The 25,146-nt window shown below is 45.9% G+C and overlaps 1 protein-coding gene across 1 annotated transcript in view; it reads left to right on the top strand.

Moving 5' to 3' along the window:
* LOC120539107 (gastrula zinc finger protein XlCGF26.1-like) overlaps positions 1 to 25,146 on the top strand; it is a 50,611-nt gene that overhangs the window by 23,728 nt on the left and 1,737 nt on the right. The window lies entirely within an intron of this gene.

The raw sequence follows: 25,146 nt of genomic DNA, 5'->3' as shown, positions 1-25,146 counted from the left end.
TTTCACGTGGTGTGTAACAATAGACCGACAGAAAAGTGGCGGCAAAGGAGATTTTTTTTCTCCCGGTTCAGCAAAGGAACGGCATGTCCCGCCCTACTCTGCTTCTGATTGGCGTAATCCGTTTGCCCAAACCAATCGTTAGTTCTCCCAAAACAGACGACAACGGCAGAAAAAAAAACAGACGCGCCTGCAGCACATGAGTGCGTATTAGCGCGTCAGTGGGGATGTTAGGGAAGCGAATTAGGAAAAAAAATCTAAATGTTGAGATTAAAGTCGACATTTCCACTTTATTCTAATAGTTTATTTTATCAGTGGAATGTCGCAAACTACACTTCATCTTAAAATGAATGTTTAATTTACTAGATTTTCTCAAACCCCGTCATAAATTACTGTAGCACATTCAATGCTTTATATTAAGTGTTCCCCGACCCAGTCGTTCATCTCTACGCGCTTCTTAAACGGACTTCTTGCACTGAGAGGCGCAGACAGCGATCGCCGCACATTGACTTCATGATATTCCTGCTCTCTGAACATTCAGAATATTAAGATGAATACTTGATGTCTTCTTCACGATGAAATGCATTAAAGCAGGTATTAAACATGGGTGGCGGGGGGCACGGTGGCGTGGCGGTAGTGCTGCTCCCTCGCATTAAGGGGTCCCCAGGTGTACATTCAGTGTAGTGAACTTTATGGCAGGTGTGACGAGGCTCCAAAAAACGGGATATATGAATGGTATCGCACTGGTTTAACTGGAATATCGTGTAAATGATGTGGTGATCGGAGACACGAACGCAGAATTCAATGGATGGTCTTCTGAGCGGCCTTTCTTTATTGCAGGCGTGCTGTGTGTCTGTCTGTTATATAGTGGGGGAGACTGAGGACGGTTGTAACACTTTTTGCATTCCTCTCATTTACTCAGAGACTGTCTGGACTACACCAGCAAAATTTGTATACTAAAAACTTACATCTGTGTGCTAATTACCTATAGTACGTGTAGTTAATTATATTTTACATATCCTGCACAATATTGATTTCAACTGAAGAAGTCAGATGTTGCAACACATATAAGGGACAGTTGCAACATGTTAAACGTATATTAAATTTCAATAATTAACCTTTGCTTTTTCTCTGAACCTGCATAGTACTGTGTAAATGTACAATTATACAATAATATTAAAGTACAGTAGATTAAATGCCTGGGATATCATAAATTGCCATCCCCGGGTGGGTCTTCATCCAGGAATCGCAGGCGGAGTTGACGACTCTTTTTCATGGCCCTTATACACTCCTGTCAAGTGGCTGTAATTTGTGAGAGCAGTCGGGGCGGAAGGACAGCAAAACAATTCCATGGCTGCGGCCTTCTATTGACAGGTGGGATGGGTGATTGTCAAGAATTCAAAGAACTTTGGAGTCTGAGGAAGTCTTTGTGTGTCGCTGAAAGTGTTTCAGGTAAACAAGGAAGTCAGCCTCTTGCCTCCACCCTGATGCGCTGGCTGTCCCAATACAGCCAGGTGGGCCGTCGTGAACAAAACGAGGTTTTTAATGCACACGCGAGGACATGAACACCGGGGGTATGGAGTTACCAAGTGCATTGATTGTACAAGCCAGTGTGACAAGTGGGCCTCTTTCTGCTGCACCCACTTGCCTGGCACCACGTCTTGGCACAACCCTGTTGGGAGTTTGAACAGTTGTTATCCCAGTTTCATCACATGTTCCGTATGTTTTGGGACTGAAACTTGTGTTTGTCCAAAACCTGACTTAAATTGTTAACATTTGTTTCATTAAAGCCGGTTGCCCTCGAAAGGCTTGTGGCTTGAGGACGTCTTATTGAGAGAGTTGGGTGCCGTTTTAAAAAACCAAAACCAGTCAACGCCAGCCATGTGTGAGGGAAAGTGAGAGGCGAGTTGAAATGCAGGCCTACGGACCTGAAATAAAATGTTATAAAATGTAATAAAGAGTTTTTATTATCTTTCACTTTTTACCAATATTACCCTCTTACCCTCTGTATGTTTCTGTTCATTTCTCTTACCTCTTTAGGACCTATCCCATAATATACAGTAAGGCTGCGTCCCTTTGTAAATACTGTTTTACAGTCCCTCATAAAAGTCTTGTCGCTTGTGTACAAATTGACCTGAAGTGCCGCTAAAATATATTTCTAATTAAGATTTTGTTACAAGAAATGGGTCATTTTAATCCCATCAGCATCTGTAATAATGTTTCAGTGCAAAACGAAACTGACACAAAGTATTCTAATATTCACAGCTTGGTAAAGCCCATTGAGTCAAGACATAAGTGATGCTGCCTTGTCATATGAGCTTCACCTGTGACTAATAATGGATCAATGAGGTCTCAGGTGTGTATAAAAAGAACCCCAGTACACTAGACCTTCACATCAACTGCAACTAGACCTCTTCAAACATGCCTAAGATTCACCCTGAGACTAAAGTGTTGATTATCAAGAGGCTGAAGACCAAATCCACTGCTGATGTGGCAAACACCTTCAGTGTGTCTCAGCGTCAAGTTTAGAGGGTAAAAAAAAAAGATTTGAAGAGACTGGAGACGTTTTTGACAAGCCCAGGTCAGGAAGACCCCGCAAGACAACTGCTCGAGAGGACTGTTTGTTGGCTCGAAAATCCAAGGCCAGCAGAGCTCCACGAGACCTGGTCACCTGAAGTCCCTGTGTCAATCAGAACAGTTTGTCGGATTCTGTCTCAAAATGGCCTCCACGGTCGAATCAGTGCCCATAAGTCAGCACTAAACAAAAGACAATTGAAAAACCGTGTGGCATTTGGCAAGGCCCACAGCCTGCTAAAAGGATGGACGCTGGAAAAGTGGCAGAAGGTGGATTTTTCAGATGAATCTTCTGTTGAATTACACCACAGTCACCACAAATATTGCAGGAGACCTACTGGAACCCGCATGGAGCCGAGATTTACCCAGAAAACAGTGAAGTTTGGTGGAGGCAAAATCATGGTCTGGGGTTACATCCAGTATGGAGGTATGAGGGATCTGCAGGGTGGAAAGCAACATCAATAGTCTAAAATACCAAGAAATCTTAGCTACCTCTTATATTCCCAACCATAAAAAAGGCCAAATTCTGCAGCAGGATGGTGCTCCATTGCATACTTCCATCTCCACATCAAAGTTCCTTAAAGCGAAGAAGATCAAGATGCTCCAGGATTGGCCAGCCCAGTCACAAGACATGAACATCATTGAGCATATGGGGTAGGATGAAAGAGGAAGCATGGAAGATGAAACCAAAGAATATTGATGAACTCTGGGAGGCATGCAAGACTGCTTTCTTTGCTATTCCTGATGACTTCATCAATAAATTGTATGAATCCTTGCCAAACAGCATGGATGCTGTCCTTCAAGCTCATGGAAGTCATACAAGATATTAAATTTGGGTCTCACAGCACCACTACTTAATTTGCTGACATATTTTTGGATTTGCAGTAAAGTTGTTCATTTTCTGTATAAGCGACAAAACTTTTGACCTTTCTGTCTTGATTACATGATAAATCTTTTTTCAGTGAAACTCATTTAGTTCAGTGCATTAAACATCATTTGGGTGGGCTTTAGCTTTTCATATGAGCTATTTCTAACACCAGTTGATTCATTAAAAGTCAGGTTAATAGCAGGAGTTTCGACAAAATAGAGAAGCGACAAGACTTTTGTCAGGGACTGTAGACTCCTCTCTTGGTCTTCTGATGGTCCAGCGCCCTCACGTGGTAACTTATCTGATCCCTCACTTGCAAGCTTCTCTCTTTTCTTATGGAATCGAAATTAGGTGGGATGACAGATGGACAAGACCTTGGCGACTGCCCGGACTGTCCTGCCCTCATTCCTAATTACGTTTGAAGCTTGTTCCAAAATTTCAAGGGGAACCCCTCTGTTAGTAACTCTCTTCCTCACTCTTGGCATACTGGAAAAAACAGAATATTATTTCTATTTTTCGATCCATAAACTACAGTTAAGCTGTATAGCAGTATACTTCAGACGTAAACTGAAAAAAAATGTCCTGGTTCTGAACTAAAAATGTTAAAAAGTAATGCTATGTGGTCTATTTCAATATGGCTGGTTGGCTTGGGGACGGTTGCAACTGTCCCTGAGCTGCCAGCCATGACAGAACACCATGTGCTATCTATTCAAAGAGTCAGGGAAACATGCGAACAATACGTTTTAAAAGTCAGCACCACAATGATCTGAACGAGGTATGTCTTGATTAATTCAAATAAAAGTTATGGACAGCAAGTCCAAAAAACAACTTGCAAAAAAGACTGACTTTCATACATCAAGACAGTTAGTTTTCAATAAATGCAGCAGCAGATGATGAAAGTGTATAGTTTCTCTGTGGTGGAGAGAGGGCCTAACTGAGCATGTGCAGTACGAGTGTCAGCACTCTAGCATGTTTCTAATTGGAGAAATAAGACTTGTTGCAACCGTCCCCAGTCTCCCCTACTAAACCTCCAGTTCCTATCCTTCCTTTTTCTTTCTGCACATCACCACACGATAAACGTCTTTGTGAAATTAAAATAAAGTTATAAACTTAGACCTCAGAGTTTACAGAACTTTAAATTATTAAAGCATTTGGGGGCGCGGTGCTTGCTGGGATGGAGTTTTCAGAACATCTTCGTTATACATGTTTAATTATGCCATCCATTCAGGGCTGCGCCCATCCCAGCAAGCATCTTGTTTGAGGCAGGATTAAATCCTGAATGGGACGCCAGCACATCGCAGGGTGAATACGAGCAACACACACACTAGCAGGGTCAATAACACATAACAAAAGCCCACATCCTACATGACTTTGAAAGGAAACTGAACACGCCGAGGAAACCCACCAGAAAAACATGAAAACTCAAGGCAGGGAACACCCGGGACCCCCTTGCAGCGAAGCAGCAGTGCAACCACCATGGCACCATGCCCCCGGATGCTTAAATACATTTTAAGTTCTGAAAACTCTGAAGTTTATAACTTGTTTTAATTTCACAAAGACGTTTATCGTGTGGCGATGTGCAGAAAGAAAAGGAAGGATAGGAAGTGGAGGTTTAGTACGTCAGACACACAGCACGCCTGCAATAAAGAAAGGCCGCTCAGAAGACCATCCATTGAATTCTGCGTTCGTGTCTCCGATCACCACATCATTTACACGATATTCCAGTTAAACCAGTGCGATAGCCATTCATATATCCAGTTTTTTGGAGCCTCGTCACACCTGCCATAAAGTTCACTACACTGAATGTACACCTGGGGACCCCTTAATGCGAGGGAGCAGCACTACCGCCACGCCACCGTGCCCCCCGCCACCCATGTTTAATACCTGCTTTAATGCATTTCATCGTGAAGAAGACATCAAGTATTCATCTTAATATTCTGAATGTTCAGAGAGCAGGAATATCATGAAGTCAATGTGCGGCGATCGCTGTCTGCGCCTCTCAGTGCAAGAAGTCCGTCTAAGAAGCGGTAGAGATGAACGACTGGGTCGGGGAACACTTAATATAAAGCATTGAATGTGCTACAGTAATTTATGACGGGGTTTGAGAAAATCTAGTAAATTAAACATTCATTTTAAGATGAAGTTTAGTTTGCGACATTCCACTGACAAAATAAACTATTAGAATAAAGTGGAAATGTCGACTTTAATCTCGACATTTAGATTTTTTTTTTACCGTCGCCCTAATAGGCTTCCGTAGGCTGTAGACTGTCACAGCGTGTGGACTGAAAAGCGCTGTATACCTGTAACAGGGGCATTTATAAGTGGGCATGCGCTGTGACGACCTAATAAGAAGTGGACTACACTACTGCCCCCAAAGTGATCTGCGACAGAACCGCTTTGTGCCGACTGTGAGCTGCCAGACAACACAGGAAACCAAAAAAAAAAAACTCAACTTCACCTAAGCACTCGAACACAAAAGGCGACCACGGACAAGAAGTCCCTCTTGGAATCGAATCCTGGACGTGCTGACTATCGGCGGTCCACACGATGTGAATGTACGAGAGCGGCCAGGGCATGCAGGTGACAACGGGCGACTCTCGAAGGAAGTAAAGACCTCTGAGGCAGCCACTAAAAGGCCACTAATGGGGAACACCGTCACACCCCAAGTGGTCACTTCAGAAGGACAAGAAGAGTCTTATCACGTAAAAGGGTTTCTTTTCACAAAAAAACTGAGGCACAGAATAAGCTCTGAGGATCACAAGAGGCCAAATGAGTTACAGGAAACAACAAGGGCGGCACAAGACCAACAAAGTTCAAAGAGATGGAATTGTAGAATAGCCAAGAAACAGAGGGGTGGCGGTGGTCCCAAATACAGGAATCCCAAGAGGAGAACAAAAGTCACAAATTCAATTAAACTTGGCACATTCACAATGAACCGCAAGGGACTGCGGGCTTTCAAGAGCTAAGTGTAGCTCTTAGGGGCACCACTCAAAAAAGACATGGCACAAGATACACAGACAGGAAGAAACTAAATGACCAACAAAATGACCATAAAGAAAAGGAATCAATGAACAAAAAGAAAAAGGGCATCTGAGCTCCAACTTGGGGAGGAACCCTCGGTGAAATTAAACAAACGTGAGAGAAGGAGCTCTGTGTACATACAGAATGGGACCCACCTGTAGATCATGAACTCCTCACCAGATGTTCCACTGGGGACAAATAAACTCCTATCTATTGTATTGTGCCTTTCACTCTATCTGTTATATAGCGCCTTTCACATCCTGTCTTGGGTCTCATGAGGAGATATGCGGTGCCTTCCCTCAGGGTCAGAGGCTACCAAGGGGTTTGCATCTTTCATTAGAGAAGTTAAACACACACACACACACACACACGTACAGTCTGCCTGAAAAGTGTAACAGGCTGAAGGAGTCCCAAAGTCGTTTTCCGCTCCACAACAAAGTGAGCCTCTGAGATCTCGGCAGGCTTCACATCACACTCTTCTCTAATTGCTCTCCGGGTCACCAACTCCTGGTGACTAAGCAGTTTAGTCCCCTAGACGCCCAAGCGCGGCCCCCTTGTTTTCTGTCCTCTCCATTCTGCTCAGTCACTCGATGTCACCCCCCCATGTAAGGTGCACGTGTACTTTAAACCCGGGGGTTCTTAATGTGTTTTTTTTTAATTCAGACCCCGCTTTTGCTTTTTGATTTTCTCAAGGCCCCCTTCACTCCTCTCTTTTCCCACTGATTTCATAATAAATTCAGCTCTCCTGGTCACATGTTCATCACAGCAAGACCCCCTTGACCACCACCCACCCATAACCTCACAACTACAGTACAAGCCCTGACCTCAGTGACCCCCTGAATTGTGGCATCTCTTAAGCGCCCATCAGACACAAACCCGTCACTCGGCCACACACACCGCGGCTTCATCAGCAGAGCCGTCTGTCCCCCTGGGCCGGCTGGCTTACTTACTGCACGGCAGTTCCTCTCATTCAAATGGACTTTAAGATTTCACAGCTCAGTGTCCTCATCACTGCACTTTGGCATTGGGGTCCACACACAGACCACATGGTAAGCCTCCCCCAAGCTCTAGCTAATCCCATTCTTGTTTTGCTTCAGGTGGATGACCTGCTCAGATGTGCAGCGGAGGATTCATTAGCCCCCCCAATAAATACTTCTTTTTTTAATTTAATTCATATAATACATTAAAATAAATAAAGTTGTGATTTTATTTTTACCCATTTTCATTTATGAATAAAATGTCCATCCATCCATTATCCAACTGGCTATATCCTAACCACAGGGTCACGGGGGTCTGCTGGAGCCAATCCCAGCCAACACAGGGCACAAGGCAGGAAACAAACCCCGGGCAGGGCGCCAGCCCACTGCAGGGCACACACCCCAAGCACACACTGGGGACAATTTAGGATCGCCAATGCACCTAACCTGCATGTCTTTGGACTGTGAGAGGAAACCCACGCAGACTCCATGCAGGGAGGACCCGGGAAGCGCTACCCACTGCGCCACCATGCCACCTGAATAAAATGTTTTCTATAAAAAAATGAATAAATTCAGCACAATTTTTTTAATTCTCAATGGCACTGATAAGAATCGTGTCCTGTTTTCTAAAAAGAAAACTTAAGCCGTAAGTTAACATCCATCCAAAACAAGTTTTACGCAATCAAAGAAAGATAAACGTCGGAAAAAAGAACCAGGCGCTGCTAACTAAACGCACAATCTGCACGACCCTCAAACCGAAATCTCCACCGTCGTTCGTCTTCAGACAGACGCAGCTTGAGGGGTCCCGATTTGGAGAAAGCAAACGGGTCATCTCACAGGAGGCTCTTTTAACCTTATTGGCGACACGATGCTTATCGTTATCATTCCAAGCAGTTTTCTATTTTCAAGTTGGTGAATTCCTTTTTATACAGCGCACTAGAGACCAGCACACAAATAAATTTCTCAGAAATCCGTTTTAAAAAAATGTTCCCCTTTTTTCTCTGTTTGTCCCGTCGGCACTACGCGGAGCGCGCTGCGGAATTTATGAGCGGAGGAGGCGCCTGCCGGGCACGCAGGACGGCGGCGCGCGTGCGCGTCCGCGTGAACGTGAAAGGCAGGCATTGCGTTGTTGTGCACTGAGCATGCGCCAAGTCAAAACGCGGAAGAGCGCCGAGCTAGCTGGACGGGTCTGCGCTTTTTCTCGTCCCTGGGACTCATCAGAAAAAAAATATCCTTGAGTGACATCACAGGAGGGGGTTCTCAGATGATGATGACGTCTAGCGATGGTATCCACGGTCGGGGGCGCAGTAGGTGTCCAGTGACACACCGTGGCCGATTGCTCAGTTTGTGTGTCCTGTCACTCGCCAACTAGACACGGGGGTAAGTGACCGGCGTCGGGGCTCGTCGCTTCATCCACACCCAGCGTTCGCACTCGTCCTCTGGCGCGACTGCCATTCCCGTCTTTCGTGGGTTTCGTTTGGCAGACGTGCGTTTCAGTCCTCCCCTGCAGACCCAACGCACACACAGATCACTGGTCTCTACTTCAGGAAACGTCTGTTTATTTCATTGTTTATAGTGGATTCTGCCTTGAAGCCAAGTCCTACCAAGAAAAAAAATCGTTATGTGTATACATAATGGGCGGCACGGTGGCACAGTGGGTAGCACTGCTGCCTCGCAGTTAGGAGACCCGGGTTTGCTTACCAGGTCCTCCTGCGTGGAGTTTGCGTGTTCTCCCCGTGTCTGCGTGGGTTTCCTCCCACAGTCCAAAGACATGCAGGTTTGGTGCATTGGTGGTCCTAAATTGTGCTTGGCGTATATGTGTGCCCAGAGGTAGCCCGCCTGCGGAGACCAGTGATCTGTGTGTGCGTTGGGTCTGCAGGGGAGGATTGATACGCACGTCAGCCAAACGAAACCCACGACTCGCTTAGCGGCTAACACAGGAGCGAGGTGAGCACGCCAAGGACAACACACACACGCACACAGCCCCCCAGGGTTCGCCCCAATCCCTTAACCGACTAGCAAGCTAATATAACGGCGAGATTCGGAAAGCCTGCGGTGGGCTGGCACCCTGCTCTGGGTTTGTTTCCTACCTTGTGCCCCGTGTTGTATGGGATTGGCTCCAGGAGACCCCTGTGACCCTGTACTTAGTATATAGCGGGTTGGATAATGGATGGATGGATCTTCACTTCATTTGAAAATATGTGAATTTATTCTGTGAATCAAGATTAGTTTCTATATTAAGAATAGGACTCGATAATTATTAAGCTCTAGTGGGGTATTGTGACTTTAAGAAGAGGTCTTGGGTCACGGGAACTAGGAAGTTATTGCAAGTTATTGTGTGGATTGATAAAACACTCGGTTTTCTTACCTCGTCTGTCTTGAGTTTCATTTGGACTGTGGAAAATAAACATTTGTTTTCCTAAAACAACAGAGTGGATTAATGTGAAACGCCAAGGACTGGACACGCGTAAAGTTCCTGCCGCAGCCACGCGTTGTTTCGCACCTACAAGTATAATTAATGATTGCACGCAGCAAGTGAAAGAGGCCCTAATAAATAATGAGAAGTAGGTAATGCAGCACACGAGTGTACGCTGAGCCTCGACACAGGGCACCGTATGGCGCGGTGTGCCAAACCAGGTAGGAAATCATTTATTATTATTACTATTATTAAACAAGGTGGCAGTGCCCGTGCAGGCTGCAGCTTACAGAGCTCCCCAAGTCCGCGGTGTTTAGTGTTCATCTTTGATATTTATTATAATTATTATTATTATTATTGTTTTAAGGGCAACATTTCCTCCATTGATTGAAGTTGCAGGGCATTTATTAAAAAAAAAATTGGCCAATTTTGCAGAATTGTCCAAAATACTGTGAGCTTATCAGAACGATGAAAACGGCCGTCCTGTCTCATTAATTGCACAAACGGTTTACGCAGTGCCTACGCATGCATTTCATTTTGTTTCTAACTTTTTTATTAAAATAACCATCAAAGTTTGAACAGTTTATTTGTCCGGTCAAAAGAGAGCACAGGCCCTCCCGTGTCTTGTAAGTCGGTGGGGCTTAGGGTGTTTCGGACGGCAGAGATGTGGCGGCCATTGCTGTTCTGCACCACGGTTTAGTTCAACTAAAGATAAAAACTTTGTAATCCTTTGCTGCTGGGTTTGCATTTCAGATGCTCCGATTTCAGCTGTGATCCGTGATAAGGCAGAAGCCGCACCAACGCCTGAAGACGGCGCCGTGTCCTGGACAGGAAAAAAGAGACCCGATCAGGTCGTGAAATGGCAAGAGAAAGTTCAGCGAGTAAGTGCTGTTTGTTTGTTTGTTTGTTTTGCTGTTGACTACTGCCACTTTGAGACGTGTTCTGCTTCTTATCTCCGACCCCCCAGTGGCGGTGTTGAAAACTACAAGGGGGCTCTGGACCCATCACAATACCCCCAGCATCAGTCTTTGCTTGCGGTTCTTGGATTTCTAAAAATTGTGTCACGATACTCAGAGTTTGACACTCCGCACATTCATACATCGGCTGTCAAAATGAAATCACAAAGCCAGTCCAGGATGAGAAGAAAACCTTTACTGACGCGTACACTAGGTGCATGGAAAGATATGACTGACTTACGGACGGCGGTGACATTTCACTTGTCAGTTACTGAAGTTCTCACGTCCTTGTCAGTTACTGATAAACAGACCCTAGGAGTCCGGATTCGGCTCCTCTCGATTCTCAATTCCTGTCCTTCTACAAACGTAGCAGCAGGACTGGGTCACACATCATGAGGCTTTCATTAAAATGCTTTCTTGACGATTAACAAGGACAGAAGTTGGGCATTATAATCAATATTCTGTACATACAGTAGTCCCAAACTTCAGACACCACCCCACAAATACCAGCCTGGGTTTAAAGAAACGATTTAATGGCTCTCCGATACGCACAACTCCTCTTTTCTTTCTCTTTCCACTCCTCCACACCTCCAGGTGAGCCTTGTCCTTCTTCCTTGCCTGGATGTGGCAAGGCGGTTATACAATTAGAATTACAATTTCTTTTCATATAGCTCAAAATCACATAAGGGGTGCTGCAATCGGCTTTAACGGGCCCTACCTTTTGACAGCCCCCCAGCCTTGACTCTTTAAGAAGACAAGGGGAAAAAAAACTCCCCCCCCCAAAAAAAAATGGAAGAAACCTCGGGAAAGGCAGTTCAAAGAGAGAGAGAGACGCCCCCCTTTCCAGGTAGGCTGGGCATGCAGTGGGGGTCACAGAAATGGGGGTCAATACAACACAATACACAAGGGGATACCTTTTATCTGGGACCCTGCAGTACTTTCAGTGCCTTCCCGACATAGCCCAGGTCAACCGGAAGTCCCATAAACTACAACACCTGGTGGAACCCAGGGACCCCAACAGGGCTGCTCTGCGGCACTACAACTCCCAGCATGCCTTGTGGGCGTCCATTGGTGTACCTGCCTCTCGGGTTGCTGCCACCTTCCTTACCAGCCAGGTAATATTCCTCCATGTAAGCCTGCTGGGATATGCCAGCGTACCCATTCTTCAGAATGCCCAGGTCCTTATGTGGGTAGGGATCCTCCTGCCTCTTTCCATGTCTATTTGCCAGCTGCCTGCCACCCACCACAAATCAAATAGTCAGTCAGTTAATCCAACCCGCTATATTCTAACACAGGGTTAAAATCCAGCCAACGCAGGGCGCAAGGCAGGAACAAACCCCGGGCAGGGTGCCAGTCCACTGCAGGGCACACACACACACTAGGGACCGTTTAGGATCGCCAATGCACCAAACCTGCATGTCTCTGGACTGTGGGAGGAAACCCACTCAGACACGGGGAGAACAGGCATTCTCCATACTGGAAAGCGAACCCGTGTCTCCTAACTGTGAGGCAGCAGCGCTACCCACTGCGCCACCGTGCTGATACTATTCTCCACACGAAAACTGACCTTCATCTATTTTTTCCTTTCTGTATTTTTGAATTCCCCCATGGCATTATTAACATTTGATGTCACCTAATCTGATAAAGTTAGGCCGTTTCCTATTGCAGGTAATAAAACAGCTGATATCTTCACTGACCTTTGAAGCAGACATTGTCAGTCTTCATTTTGAAAACACAAACTCTGTGGTTTTTGAATTGTGCGATCTGCTATAGCGCCCGCCACGTTTTAAGTTAACGTCCTGAGGCTCGGTAATATCGGGCGTCTAAAGAGAACGCCGACGGTCATCTCACGGGCCTCCGAGTGTCTCAGGTCGCTGAATGAGGCCGAGGCTTCAGAGTGTCTCGTCATTTTAAAGGGGACTTGTGGATTTTTAGGAGGGCCGCAGAACTCCGGGCAGATCGCATCGTTCGATTTCATGTTATAGTCATCTTGTAATCCCTACCCCGACTTTCTCTGCTGTTCTTTTTCTGGTTTTCTGTGTTGTGGTGATCTGCACCCCCACACCACCTGATCAGGTAACCGTGATGTCCCACCATTGATGGATTAAAGGCCAGAAGTCCACGTGACTGTCATCATCAAGTCCTTCCATGTGAACCCTGAATACAATGAGGACTGATCATTTATGTTAGGGGGGCTGGGTGGTCTCGTGGCCCCCCGGCAGATTTTATTTTTTTTTTCCTCCGGCCGTCTGGAGTTTTTTTTGTTTGTTTTGTCTGTCCTCCCTGGCCATTGGACCACCTTCGTCTTATTCTATGTTAATTAGTCTTTCTCAAATTCCATCCATCCATTATCCTAACTACAGGGTCACCACAGGGCACCCACACCAAGCACACACTGCGATGGCCAATGCACCTCACCTGCGTGTCTTTGGACTGTGGGAGGAAACCGGAGGAGACGGAGAGAACATGCAAACTCCACGCAGGGAGGACCCGGGAGGCGAACCCAGACGGGTCTCCTAACTGCGAGGCAGCAGCACTACCCACTGCGCCACCGTGCCGCCCCTATTTCTTATTTATTTTGTCTTTTTTTTCTCTTTCCTTCTTCATCATGTAAAGCACTTTGAGCTTCATCATCTGTATGAAAATGTGCGACAGAAATGAATGTTGTTGTAATCTTAAATGGCGGCTGTTTCGGAGCTTACCCGGGATGCTGTTGATTTTACTCAGGGTGCTTTTTGTGTGGTCGTGTCAGAGATTGCGATGACATATTTCTCGTGGTCCACTACGACTCTCGCGCCCCATTGGTCGGCTGCTCTTGTCATTCTGCTGCGATCTTCTGTTCTTGTTTTAGAAATTCGGCAGTCGGATTTGTTGTGTGTCGCTAGCCCACCATATTTGCCTGCCGGTATCTTTTTTGGTTTCTGTGATGTGTTTCAGAGAGTGCTAGCCCCCCCATTTGCTATATATTCCCTTTTGATTCCTGTCTCTCTAGTCATTTTCCTACGATGATGACACCTGATAGGTTGTCAAAAGCGTAGGAATAAAAAAGTATTTCACAATACGGGACTCATTTTCTCCCCTTGTGGGTCTCTAGCTACAAAGAGTCACAGACCTTCACTTCCATCTGGGGGTGTGCACAGTCGCCCTAACCCCACCACAGACAGACAGACAGGACACACAGCACACAACTTCATTTTAAGGGTGGGCAGGCGCTTTCCTCGCTCCCCATAAGAGCACAATCGTAGCAATCGCCCAATGCCGGGAACGCCGTTCCTACACTTCACCACCCAGGCGGGAAGTGGACGATATTTGAAGGATAAAATAGCATCACCATATTCGGTCCTCAGCCCCTCTTTGTCCATGTGCAGAAAAAGAAAAAAATCAGAAAATAAATAAATTTATTTGTGATCCCGCTTCCCCAGACGCCCTTCCCTGCAGCCAAATCCTATCCCGCGGTTTGACACAGACTCTAAAGAAAGTTTTAACTTGGTCCATATATACTGAGAAGAAAACCTGCAGTTCAGTTCCTACCGTAAGGCGTGAGGGGCCACAACGGTCCACTGGCGAAAACGGCTTCTCCGCTGGCTATCACGAAGAAACGCACTCACGAGTCCGACTCGCCAAACTGGGAGCACCCGGAGAACACCAGACCCTGGCCTCTTACACCGATTATTTCTTCAGGGTGGCCACCCACAAATAGCAGACGTCCCTGGGTGAGGTCAGATCCTGATGTTTCTTAAAGCATCTCCCTTCCTTGATCCGCCATTCCCCTTAAAAAGAACATCTTTTCCCCTCTCGGTTGTTATGGAAACATGACGCCGGCTAGAGGCAGCTGGAATATTTACCGGAGCGCCCACCCACCCAGCCGACCACATTATAAAGAGACGGACAGTCCAGAAGGCCAACCCGACTGACAAGTTCTGTAGCCTTGCTACACAAGGACCACAACTGCATTAGCACAGTCCTGCCTTTCCAATCCACAGTCCTTCCGCCTCCCTCGTAAGCTTCGTCCTTCTTCCTCCCGACTCCCAACTCTCATCGGCGTTACCCAAAGTAGGGCAACTCAAAGTCCCAGCATGCCCTGCAGGAATCTGTGGTGCAGTAGGGCTGCCCTCTATCGTCTCTCTCCCCAGGTCCTTCCATCCAGCAGGCTAGGTAATGGCCGAGACCACCCGTCACAATATAATATATTTTAGTGTAAGTACTAACTGAAGTGGAAGACATGGTGGCTACTCAAGCTGGACAAATCCTCCGCTGCCCGGCTGTGTCTTCCAGAGGAGCCCATTTTAAGTGGAATGAAAGCTGCCTGTGCTTCGCTGACGTCGGGCCATCTGTGACTGACGGTCAGTTGCGGCCAATGAAATCTACGGATTTGGTGGGGCTTCGGTATTCGCTCAAAGTTCTCGAACAGAAGGCTGAAGGTGGGCAGTGAAATTCGCAGGATGCGCCAGCTGATGGAGAGATTCTGACGCCATCTGCGAGGGCCACTGTCACACGTCCACAAGTCACTGTCCTTCTCGTATGCTAATATCACGATACGCGGTTTTAAACGTACCGGCGATTGCACGCCCGCGTATTCATCATGTGCAAGATCAAGTGGGCGGAAAATCTCTTTTAAAATGACTGAGTTTTATTTTAATTGACGACATCGTTATTTTTTTTTGTGAACCTTTCTCAGTTTCATTCGCATTAACGGGATGAAGTCTTTTTGTCATTTTTCTGTCGATCCAACTTTCTCCGTGTGATCTTTGCTACCATGGACAGTTAACAATGAGCCGAGGTGACTCTCCCTCGACACGCGCTTAGGAAGTCGAGATTTAGTGGAACACGTCTGGGTTGAATAACTCGTGTGTTACAGTCGAGGTTCAGTCGGTGCCATGAACACAAATGGGCTGTGGCTGTCCACCTTTATGGTTGCACTTGTGGCGGCCTCGACAGACGGTCATCGAGAACGTCCGGCCGTGTCTACCGATTGAGTGCTTGTCACTTGACGTGTGGAGCCGTGTATTATGGGAAATTTAAATGTGTTCAGATGTTTTGGTGGGATTCTCAATCTCAATCTTTCCACAGAAAGGAGAAAGAAGCTGCCATCTCTGGTGTCTCTTGGCTGGATGTGACAGAGGAGATGTGAACTCCATGGAGACAAAGACTGCAAATGTGAAGGAGGAGGACTGTGAATGGGAGCGGGTCCACCCTGAACAGAAGGCTCTGTGCATTAAGGAGGAAGATGGTGAACCGAGGTCAGTGGTCATTAAGGAGGAGGCTGAGGAGAAGCCTGTCGTCATTGAGACGCAGACACACAAAGTCCTAGACAGTATCAAGGAGGAGTCCGTCTGTCAGTCCCGGTCTCAAGATGGATGGCTCTACTCTCCAGAGCATTCTGTTAGTGTGAAATCTGAGTCAGTAAAATCGGAGACAAAGGCCGCTCAGGAAACATCTAGAAGAACATCTGGAGGTCAACCATCCTCAACAAATCAGCATAGGGAACCTGAGGGTAAGCAAAAATATATGTAACTTTTGAGTCCAGTGGCATTCACCGGGAGATGGCTGACCTGCATTGTAGTAGAGAATTGGCGGACTTGGCCCAGGTGTCCTTTAGAGAGATAGTGTGCACCCCCAAGGTGGCGCGGGTGGAGATTTCAGACCAGACAGGTAGAAATAGGTGGGTCACAGTCAGAAGGCATAAGGTAAAGGGTGCACACTGTCGGGGCATCAACCCCAGAATTAGAAGTGTCTAACCGTTATGTCCTCGTGGAGCTGGACGGTGACTCTGATAATTCTGAGGTGGTAGGCAGGGATGAGGAGCCCCAACGGGCCACCTCAAAACCAGTTCCCAAAAAGAGAGAGGTAGTGATAGTTGGGGACTCAATCATTAGGGGGATTGAAGCGCAGGTGTGCTCCAGAGAGAGAGAGTCTCGTACGGTGTGTTGCCTTCCGGGAGCACAGGTGGGAGACCTCCCTGGAAGGGTGGATAGGCTCTTGGCCAGAGTGGGGTGGATTCAGTTGTCATTGTCCACGTTGGAACAAATGACATACATAAGGGTAGTCTGTCAGTTCTGCGATCCAAATTCAAAGAGTTAGGTACCAAGCTGAGGAGCAGAACTGACAAGGTAGTCTTCTCCGAAGTTCTGCCTGTGCCACGCGCCAGTCCAGGTAAGATTGAGGAGATTAGAAGGCTTAACACGTGGCTCAAATCTTGGTGCAGGGTAGAAGGGTATAGGTTTATGGTGCATTGGGACTCCTTTTGGAACAGATGGGACCTGTTAGACTGTGACGGGTTACATCTGAACCGGAGGGGCACCAATGTATTGGGGAGGCGTATGTGTAGGCTAGTCGAGGATTGTTTAAACTAGGGAATGGGGGCAGGGAGGTTAGGACAGGCCAGATTTAGATCTATACATGGAAGAACAAACAATGGTGTAGAAATAAAAATGCATAGTAATGTAAATTTTAAGCAAACACGTAAAGGTAGAAGGATTAACACATTAAAAATAGCTTGCCTTAATGCTAGAAGTATCAAAAATAAGGTAAGTGAGTTGGAGTTGTATGTAGCAGAGCATAATTATGATATTATAGCAATAACGGAAACCTGGCTAAATAACAAAGATGGGGATGAGTGTAACATAGAGGGATACACATTTTTAGGAAGGATAGACAGAACAGAAAAGGAGGTGGGGTTGCTGTTTATGCCAAACAGGGTTTAAATGTAAGTCATCTTCAGTTGGATGATGAGCCCCATCTTAGTGAGGACATGTGGCTTCGCCTGGAAAATATTAGGGAAAAGGTCTTATTTTAGGAGTGTGTTATAGACCACCCAATTCAGACAGTAATTTCAACACACATCTTTTAGTAATATCAAAAAGGCAAGTTTACAGGGGGATATTATAGTCATGGGGGACTTTAATTATCCAAATATTAACTGGGATAACCTTACAGATGGAGGAGCACAAGAGCAGGAGTTTTAGAAGTAATCAGACTGTTTTTAACACAGCATGTTAAAGCACCAACAAGGGGTGAAGCCTGTCTGGATTTAGTATTCTGTAATAATCAGGATAGAATTGAGGGTGTAGAGGTGATTGAACCACTAGGGTCAAGTGACCAGAATGTAATACAATTCTCAGTATTTTGTAAGAGTACAGATGCAAAGACTAAAATTGTTAAGTTGAACTTTAGTAGGGCTAATTTTGAGCAGATGTGACAAAGTCTAAGTAGGATAGACTGGGATAAGCTTTTAAATGTGGAGACAGTCGAGGAGCAGTGGAACAGGTTTAAAAATGTTTTACATGTAATGCAGGACAGATACATACCTAAATTTGGAAGTAATAGGAAACTAAAAAACTCCACATGGATTAATAAAGATTTAAAAAGAAGTTGCAAAGGAAAAAACTGCTGTATAAGGCATATAAGACTAATGACTGCAAAGTGAATCATAGCGCGTATGAGAACATGAGGGCAACCATTAAGAAGGATATCAGAGAGGCTAAAAGACAGTTGGAGAGGAATATAGCAGATAAGGGAAAGAAGACCCCAAGAGATTCTTTCAGTATTTTAGTAGTAAAAGAACAGTCAAGGAGGAGGTCAAGTTCATCAGGAATAGTAAAGGGAATTAAAAGATACAGACAATGAAATAGCAGATGCCCTAAACTTACATTTTCTGAGGTGTTTACAAGTGAAAAGTGGATAACCTCAGAGCAGTAACAGGGACTACTAAGGAGGTTTGTCGTAGTGCCTAATGCAGGGGTGGTGAACTCCAGGCCTCGAGGGCCGCAGTGGCTGCAGGTTTTCATTCTTTCCATCTTCTTAATTAGTGACCAGTTTTTGCTGCTGATTACTTCTTTTAATTCACTTGACTCGGGTTCTTTAGTTGTTTCTTTTTCTTTAATTAGCAGCCAAACATCAATGAGACACAAAACAAGCCACCACACGACCAGCTCACCTGTGCCCATCACACAATATCTGACATTAAAGAGAGGCGATGGTCTCGGTAAGGCTGATCTCTCAGGTCACCAAAACATTTTGACATTGGTGCTCTTAGAAAGAACAGAAAAACAAGAGTTTTCAGAATGAGAGCAGCAACAAGCCATGGAATTAAATATCGGGTTTAATTAACAGCAAGAGTTGAAAGTGATTGGAGCAAAATTGGTTGGAGTTTGAACCCCTACTTTATCTGGTCATCTGTTAGCTCGTTTCACATCTCATTTCTGTTTGGCTGCCATTTAATGAAGAAAGGAATCAATTCAGAGGGCTGAACTCTTCTAACAGGGCTATTAAAATGATGGGGAAAAAGTGAATTAGCAGTGAAAACTGATTAGGAAAAGGGTGAGAATGAAAACCTGCAGCCACTACGACACCCCAGGCCTGGAGTTCACCACCCCTGTCCTAATGTGTTCTCATTAAACGGGCCGACATGTTGTTAGAAATCTCTGAATAAGTAAGCATTACGTGACCCCTGGAACTGAACAAGCCATTGTGCGCATTACCGTCTCGCCAGCTTTTAGTCACCTAATACTCTGTCATTGAGTGTGACTGTAATCGACAATGGCAATATGTCACTTCTGGTGTTTACGGAGGACCATTTCAGGTTCACCCTGACGCCAGGTCCAGCGATTGTTCCTGCCGTGTTCCCTGTGCTTGCTGGGATAGGCCCCAGTGCCCCATTGCTCTGCTCAGGATTTAGCGGGCTTTGGAAATGGCTGGATTTCACGCTTCTGTGACGTCCATTATGAACGTTCTATTCATTCCAAGACAGTTAGGAGTTTGTAAGATCGGAGACAAGACAAGATGAAGTGTCGGGGCACCTCAGAGACAAACTGCAAAGCAACAAAAACACATTTCTAAAGAGATCTTCTAAGAGATCTTATCAGACTGCAGTCAAACACGAGACACTTAAGAAGAAGCCAGAAGGGGCGGGGCCAGGAAACTTGTGGGTGGAGTTACCATGAGAAACGCCTTCAGGTTGTGTGACAGGTGACCACATCAGGAGTTATGAAAAGTGTTTTGGTCGTCTCCATTGCAATGACGGTGTCTCTGGCATGATCAGTGGGGCCGCTGGGGTAGAATGTGCCACACGGGTTGTCACCTCTTCACGTTTTTCAGACTACAATATTGACCCTTTGCACGCCACAGTGTGTTCATTTTCTTTGTGTCTGGTAAATGGCTAGAGAAGAGCAGGCAGAACTCGATGTTGTAAAAGAACTCAACCTCGGAGCAGGCGTGGCGGTCGAAACGCGTATCATGACAGAGATGTCACTTCCAGCTATGAAGAGCATGTGTAGACCTTTCAGACTGGAGTTTGCTTTTCTAACAGGTGACGCATGTCATACTAGTTAATGTAATATACAGTCACCCCCTTAAGTATTTAGACAGTGGGACAATTTACATCATTTTGGCTCTGTACGCCACCACAATGGATTGGAAATGAAGAAACCATTACACGATTGAGGTGTAGGCGTTCAGCTTTAATTCAAAGGGTGAAACAGAAATATCGTATGAGCCGTTTAGGAATGGCAGACATTTTTATACATGACCCCCCTATTTTGGGGCTCAGAAGTATTTGGACATTTGACTGAGGAGCAGTTCCTTAGCCAGGTGTGTGCAGGTCCCTCATTATTTCATTAACCATTAAGGAGGTAGAAGGTCTGGAGTCGAACTCACATTTGTAAGCTGTGGCTGTGAACTCTCAATGTGAGGTCCAGGCAGGTAAGAAGAGTCCATCATTAGGAAGAGAAAACCAAACAAACCCATCAGAGGGACAGCAGAAACACCAGGAGTGGTCAACTCAACCGTCTGGTCGATTCGTAAAGAGAAGGAACACACAGGTGAGCTGGGAAAACCACAGAAGACAACCGTGCTGGGTGGGCGCAGAATTCTGGCCTTGGTGAAGAAGAAGAAGACCCCCTTCACGACAGATAGCCAAACCAAGACCACTCTCCAGGAGGTTGGCCTGTCATTGTCGAGGTCTACAATCGAGAGAAGACTTCTTGACGGTAAAGACAGAGAGTCTACCACAAGGTGCCAAGCACTGGTAGACCTCAAGCATAGCAAAGACTTTGGCAGTAAACAGTAAACTAAGATGTACCAGAATGATGGAAAGAAGAGAAGACGTTGCTCATGATCTGACGAGCACCACATCATCTGTGAAACATGGCCTGATCAGACATGGCTGCCAGTGGATGTTGGTCGATGGTGTTTATTGAAGATGTGACCGCTGGTAGAAGTTGCAGGATGAATTCTGAAGTGTAGAGGGCGCCATACGGTCTGCTCGGAGTGGCTGCACAACTGACAGGATGACCGCAAACCACAAGGGCTCCTCAAGTCAAACAAGTGGAAAATTCTTCAATGGCCGAACCTCAAGCCAGCTGGACATGCGGACAACACTGAAAGTCCAACGAACAAGACAAAGCATCACTGGGGCGGACGGCGGCGGGCTCAGATGTGTCAGGCAGTCCGTGGCGGTAAAGGATGATCGTCATATTTAGGATTAGCTTTGTTTGACCAAATAGTTTTGAATCCTTTGTATAAAAACGTCTGCCTTTTTTTAAGCAGTTTGTGTGAAACCCGTTTTATTAAAGCTGAAAGTCCACTCTTCGACTGCTTTGTTTCAAATCCATTGTGGCGCGTATGCTGAGCCAAAATGATCCAAATACGTAGGGACCTGCCTGTGAGTAACCCAGACGTACCTCTAATAATACATTTTCCTTATATAGCGCCTTTCACATGCCCATCACCGAGTCTCAGAAAGATAAGACAGTACAAGACATTAAATAGAATAAAAGACAGTAAAGCAGAGAAAGGTGCTAAAATACTAAAAGTAAAGCCTAGTAAATGACATCATTAGCGACACACACATCGGACAGAGAGGTCAACTAACAGAGACGATGAGTTTTTTTAAAAGAAGGAATGGAGTCGGCTGATCTCATTAACGTCAGGAGGTCATTCGAAAGTCTGGGCGCTGAAGGCCCTGCTGTCACCCATGGGGTGCAGGTTAGTGTGGACCACAATCAGAGGACCTTAGTGGCCGGACAGGACAGGAGCGGAGCGATGGAGACGGTCACTGATGTCATCCTGTGTGCGGCCATTTCAAGCTTTGGAGGTTTGGAATAGAATTTGATTTTCAATCCTGCAGTCCATCGAGTTTGAAACTCTTCTTAGGTTCGACTGCTCCGACACAAGTTTGTTTGCCCACATAGATGCCGGCAGGCGGGCAGACAGACAGACAACAGCCCAAGGTGCGGCTTCTTCCTGTCCTCTCTTCCTATGTGTGCATTGACCCTCGGCACTCTGGGTATCTCTTGTAAAAGATGAATGGCCAACGTGTTACACGCAGCTCACGTGGCGGTCCACACACACAAAGAAGTCCCCGTAAGCGTGAGACACAAATATGCTAACAGATGATTGCATTCCTTGTTTCCTTTCACAATGCGGGTTTTATGTTTGTTTGCCAGGTTTTTGGGTTTTTTCATACTGGCACGAGACCTTCACCTGGCATACTGGATCAACCAGGATGTTGCCCACTACTAACAAATCTCCTTGTGTAGGAATACAGCAACTTCTTCTTTTGGCTGCTCCCATTTACGGGTCGCCACAGCAGATCATCCGCCTCCATCTGTCGCTGTCTTCTACATCACTTTCTGCCACACCGTCTGCCTTCATGTCCTCGCTCACAACATCCAACATCTCCTCTTTTCCTCTTGCCTGCATTTGTGAGGGAGCGTCCGTTACGACCCCACAGCCGTGTGGTGCGATTTCAGTGATCCGGCATGCAGGGCACTCATTGTGGAGGGCCCAAGTGACTGGACCAGGCCAAGGGGATGCCCACGTTAACACCTGGAGGGTGGGACTGGACCCTGTGTCTGCCTGGGGGTTGGCCAGTCAGGATCCCGAGCTGTTTTGTCATGTGGTGGGTGTGTGGCAACGCTGTGTACCAGTGCATGCTCCCCAACCTGACCTGACCTGACCTGGTGATTCCATCCTTCGCATTCTTTTCCCGATGTCCCCCCTCATCTCCCTTCTGCATGTGCCCAAACCATCTCAAATGCCTCTCTCACTTGGTCACCAAGCTGTCATACCTGTATCGTCCCCTCTAATATCCCTGTCCCTAATCCTGTCTACCTTTGTTACTCTGAGCGAAACTGCCACTTCCAGCTCTGCCTCCTGTGTTCACGTCGTTGCCACCATCTCCACACCACACCCCACCACATAGCTGGTCTCATCACCGTTTTATAGACCTTCCCTTTCATTCTTCCAGGGCTGCAACAACTAATTGACATCATTGGTAGCAAAAACAGAAAGTTTTTGTTATTGATTTTTACATATCCTGTCCTAACTTAGGGCGGCACGGTGGTGCAGTGGGTAGCGATGCTGCCTCGGAGTTAGGAGACCCATCTGGTGTGCTTCCTGGGTCCTCCCTGCGTGGAGTTGGCATGTTGTCTGCTTGGGTTTCCTCCCGCAGTCCAAAGACATGCAGGTGAGGTGGATTGGCGATTCTAAATTGTCTCTGGTGTGTGGGTGGGTGTGTGTGCCCTGCGGTGGGCTGGCACCCTGCCTGGGGTTTGTTTCCTGACTTGCACCCTGTCTTGGCTGGGATTGGCTCCAGCAGACACCCTGTAGATAGGATATAGCGGGTTGGATAATGGATGGACGGATGGTTGTCCTAACTTCCGATAAATTTAAGTGCACAAGCGTCAACTGCAAAGGTCATGGTGTGTTTGCAGCAGGGTGCCACAGTGAAGCCACTTCTTCTTGTGCTTGAGCCAACTCTGCTCGACTTTTCGGGGTCTCGTTTTTGAATGAGATTTTGGGTTCACGTTCAGTCGTAAGCGTTTTGAGTGCCGATGTAGAACATCACCAGCCTCTTGCTTCTTTTGCTTGTGGCTTCTGGAATAGATAAAGAATGTCATCGTCGTTATCTTTTGTAGCACGTACAACGAAATTCAACATGTGGCTCCCTGAGTGATGCTTTTTCGAAACTATACATACATAAAAAGACGTAACGAACTGTACATGTCTGTTCATTTAACGATATAAAAAGAATTAAGCGACTGTGTAGCGTAATAAAGTGACAGCACTTGAAATAATGGAAGTCATTTTGCACAACATTATAATAAAACTAACAACAGCTGTAATAATCATAGTCCTAATATTTATATATATACGCACAGATGTGACTTGATATTTAAATCAGCTCTCTGCACATGATGGGAAAGAAGATATTGAGGAATGACCGGATTTAGATAGATAGATAGAGAATGAAAGGCACTATATGATAATTATAGATAATGAAAGGCACTATATAATAATTATAGATAATGAAAGGCACTATATAATAATTAGATAGATAGATAATGAAAGGCACTATACAATAATTAGATAGATAGATAGATAATGAATGGCACTATATAATAATTAGATAGATAGATAATGAAAGGCACTGTATAATAATTAGATAGATAATGAAAAGCACTATATAAAAGATAGATAATGAAAGGCACTATATAATAATTAGATAGATAATGAAAGGCACTATATAATAATTAGACAGATAGATAATGAAAGGCACTATATGATAGATAGATAGATGCTTTATTAATCCCAAGGGGAAATTCCCATACTCCAGCAGCAGCATAATGATAATAAACAATATTAAATTTAAGAGTAATAACATTGCAGACTTATAAACAGATTTTTTGCCTGTGTGGTCCCCAGGGGGCGCTGCAGCTCACCAAACTCCCAGCATATAGACTCGGGGACAAGTTCACTATTTATTTATTAACTATGGGAAACTCTTCCAAAAAGAAAGTGTTTCCCATGCCACAGTTACAGCCCACTACAATACTCTTGCTTTTCTTCCTGTCTCCTTGACTAATTTCAGCCTCCTCCACTCCTCTCTCAGGCTTCACCCACCTCCTCCCGACTCTGGCTCCCAGACTGAGACAGGGCTTCTCATTTTATATCAAACCTGGGAGCACTTCTGGTGTCCTGAAACTGTCCCAACACAACAGAGAGTGAGCTCACCAGTCCTTGCAGCACCCAAACAGGACCCAACAGAGCTTAGCTGACGAACTCCAATTCCCAAGATGCCCTGAGGGAATCCATGCCGACACCACAACCCCCTGGGGGCTTCCATCTAGTGTTCTAGGGGAGACAATGTCCAGTATAAACTGCCTCCCCCTGTCCTTTCCTGTCCTGGGCTTGGTAAGGTTCTCAATACAGCTACTGCCAGGTTGCCAGTCTTTACGTGGTGTTCCTCACACTTGATTCAGTGTGATGATGACTCTTCGAAAGAAATTGTTCATCGGTTTGGTGTGACAACTTTGGTAGCATCTTCTAGATAGGATC

This window comes from Polypterus senegalus, chromosome 11 (genome assembly GCF_016835505.1).
Source record: "Polypterus senegalus isolate Bchr_013 chromosome 11, ASM1683550v1, whole genome shotgun sequence".
In the NCBI taxonomy this organism is placed as follows: domain Eukaryota; kingdom Metazoa; phylum Chordata; class Cladistia; order Polypteriformes; family Polypteridae; genus Polypterus; species Polypterus senegalus.
The sequence above is the reverse complement of the archived record's forward strand: the minus strand, read 5'-3'. Positions and strand labels throughout refer to the sequence as shown.